The sequence below is a fragment of the Vicugna pacos genome, chromosome 4 (assembly GCF_048564905.1).
Source record: "Vicugna pacos chromosome 4, VicPac4, whole genome shotgun sequence".
Classification (NCBI taxonomy): Eukaryota; Metazoa; Chordata; class Mammalia; order Artiodactyla; family Camelidae; genus Vicugna; species Vicugna pacos.
The window spans coordinates 48010048-48013399 of NC_132990.1; the positions used below are offsets into that span (position 1 = coordinate 48010048).

General features: G+C 52.0%; 1 pseudogene; it reads right to left on the minus strand.

Moving 5' to 3' along the window:
* Positions 1 to 510: 510 nt before the first annotated feature.
* Positions 511 to 2837, minus strand: LOC107033500 (olfactory receptor 13C7-like; annotated as a pseudogene).
* Positions 2838 to 3352: the final 515 nt, after the last annotated feature.

The following is a 3352-nucleotide window of genomic DNA, read 5'->3' on the forward strand; positions in this document are numbered from 1 at the left end:
CAGTTCCAACCAAGTTAGCTCAACCAATCCAGAGCCACCACAGGTAAGCAACCAGAGCTTTCCTGGGATGATAAACCTCCAGAGAAAAGGAGGCTCTAGAAATCTCTAGTAGCTCCTGGGTTGGCTGTAGGATACTGTGGCTGTCATTACGCTCTTTGAAATTCTTCAGTCCTCCCCCTCCCTCCAGATGCGTGGGCACGTGCAACCCTCCCACTTGGTATTAGCCGTGGCCTCATGCCTTGCGTTGGCCAGTGAGGTGGGAGTGGAAATAACCTGTCACTTCTAAGTGGAGGCTTTAAGAATCAGTGCAGGCTTTGTCACTTTCTTTTTCCCTTTTGTCATTTTGACCAGCAATGTGCTGCACGGTAGCTGTTTATCATCTTGAGTCCCAGAGGGATGAACACGCTGATGCAGAGCAGATCCCCCAGCCAACCTCTCACAGACCTGCAGCATGAGGGAGAGGGAAACCTTTGTGGTTTTAAGCCACTGAGATTTTGAAGCTGTGCCCACTGTAGAACCTAGCCTGTCCTGCCTGAGGGCGTTGGAGAGCAGCAGGAGAAATGGGCCATTTTCCTGGAGAGCAGGTCTCCCCTCAGCAGAGCTTTGGTGGCAGCTTTCACCTCTGCATTCCTCAGGCTATAGATGATGGGGTTCAGGAAGGGCGTCACGGCCCCGTAGAACAATGCAATATTCTTGTCCAAGTTGGGGTCCTTGGCCTTGGGCTTGAATTACATGAAGGAGAGAGTCCCATAGAAGACTACCACCACTGTGAGGTGGGCAGAGCAGGTGGAGGAGGCTTTGCGCTGGCTGGCAGCGGACGGCACCCTAAGGATGGCAGCAAGGATGAAAACGTAGGACAGGCAGATGAGCAGCAGTGGGGCCAGCATCAGGACAGCTGTGGCCACCATTATTAGCAGCACATTGAGAGAGAAGTCCCCACAGGCTAGTTTCAGCACAGCCAAGATCTCACAGAAGAAGTGGTTGATGACATTGTGGCCACAGGAGGGGAGGCTCCAGGTGAGAGTGGAATGCAGCAGGGAGTTGACAAAGCCTGTCCCCCAGCTCAGTGCTGCCATCCACGTACACGTCTGCCTGCTCATGAGCTCTGAGTACCGAATTGGCCGCAGATGGCCACGTAACGGTCGTACGCCATCACAACCAAGAGCAGGCACTCGGTGGAGCCCAGCGCCAGGGTCAGGTACATCTGCAGGGCACAGCCAGGGAAGGAGATGGTCATTTGGGTTTCCAGGAAGTTGACCAGCATGAGAGGCACAAAGGAGGACATGCCACAGATATCTATGAGGGAGAGGTTGCTGAGAAAGAAGTACATGGGGCTACGCAGGTGGGGGTCCAGCACATTCGGCCCAGTAAGGAGGGAGTTCCCCAGCACGTTCATGGAGTAGACGCCCAGGCAGAGCACAAACAGGACCACCTCTTGGTTATGGTGCTCGTGTAGCCCCAGCAGGACATACTCTGTCATAGCCATCTGGTTGGCCCCCTCCATCTCATTCTCCCTCCTTTCCCACCTGCACCACAAAGGTGTTGGAAAAAGCACTGGCTGGCCTGGGAGCCAAGCACCCTGGATGTGTGACCTGGGGCAGGTCAGCCCTACTGGAATGTGGTCTCACCATCTGTGTAATGGAGCTGACTTCAGATCTGCAAGCTGGCCCTCTCAGCTCTGTGGTTCTGATGAAACTTATGGGAGATGGGGCCCATTCTAATCCCCTTGGCTCATCTCTCTTCACCCCCAGGGTGGGCTCAGGGGAGACAGTAGAATAGGATTCATGTTTCACATGCTCCTTTGGAATGCAAAGCATTCTTTACTGTTAAAGAGGAAGCATCTTTTCCAGGTTATGACTTCATATGGTTGAATAATGCCCAGAGCATTTCAGATTTATTCATTCACTGAATATTTGTTGAATGCTTACTCTGTGCTAGGTGTTGTTTATGTGCTGGGACTAGAGCAATAAGAAAAGGGAACAAAAAGATGCCACACCTGTCACAGTACTGCTCTTCTTCCTTGAATTAGGTGAGATGAGCTCTGGAAGGCAGGGGGGTGATGAGTAATGCTCAGCTAATGCTCCTTTGATCATAAAGTTCAAACCTTTCCACTCCGTAGGATGTGTAAGCCTGATTTCTCGTCATCTCTCCTTAAGGAATCACGGACCATCCATTGATTTTTGAAAGAACGTACAAAACATACATATCCCATGTCCCACAGCATTTAACCCTGGTTATGAAAGCCAAGTCACTCACTTCTTGGCTTCCATATTGCTTTTTAGTATGAACAGTATTGGCAATGTCACACGAGGAGGGAAAGCCAGCTTCTAATCTGGCAGAGACGTTGTCAGGCACTGATTAGTTTTATAAAGGGAGGGCGGGAAGAGGCTGCAGGTTCACCCAGGTAGCTTTCATTGCTCTTCTGAGCTGGTGTCGGCCTCCTTGGGAAATGCCAGTGTCAGGAGGGAGCCACGTGTCATGTGTTAGATGGGAAAGCTGTCTTGTGGCCCAGGTGACCCCTGGTCTAAGGGGAATTAGGAGCTGAGTGTGAACTCTGATCTTTCAGAATATATAATTACCCCCTTCCTTCACCCAGAGATTGACTGTGAGGCCAATGTCCTGTGACCGCTTTGGAGCCCTGTCCCTCCTTCAGGGCTGGATTTTTTTTTTCTCCTTATTCCTTCTGCTTGAAATTACACCTACCATTTGTAGGGGCTGATGGGCTCACCCTCTCCTGAATAAACCGTGTGCTTCCTCAGCACTACATCTTTGCCCAAGAAGTTCCCTTTTGTAGGCACGTCCTCCCTCTCTTCCCCAGTGGGGGTGTTCCTGCTCATCCTTCAGAGAGCAGCTCCATCTCTCCTCTCCTGTCCCTCCTGCCCCTGCAGAGTCACCTGCTCCCTTCTTGTACTTCCACAGCCCTTGGCCATCCTCCGTGTTCCTGTGCTGTGCACCTGTCTCCTCTACCACTCTTGAGAGCAGAACTCTGTCTCCTTCCTTCCTGCACCTCATGCAGTGAGGGCTGCCAAGGGTAGTCACTCAACAGGCATTCAGCACGCAACTCAAACACCCGGTATTGCATCCCAGCTTCAGCACTGACTAGCTGTGTGATATTGACCAAGTCACTTGGCCTCTGAGACTCAGTTTCCTTCTGAAAAATGGGGATGCTGTGCAGCTCCGATGAAACATACACAGACAAGTGCTGGTGGGCCACCCAGCGTGGAGGCTCCAGATGGAAGACTGTGTCTTCAGCCACAAGGCACCTGCTGGATTTGTGCTCACCAGACCTCCCGGGCAGGAGCTCCAGCATCTGTCATGACCCCCTCCCCCCAGAGTCTGTGCTGGTTTTCCC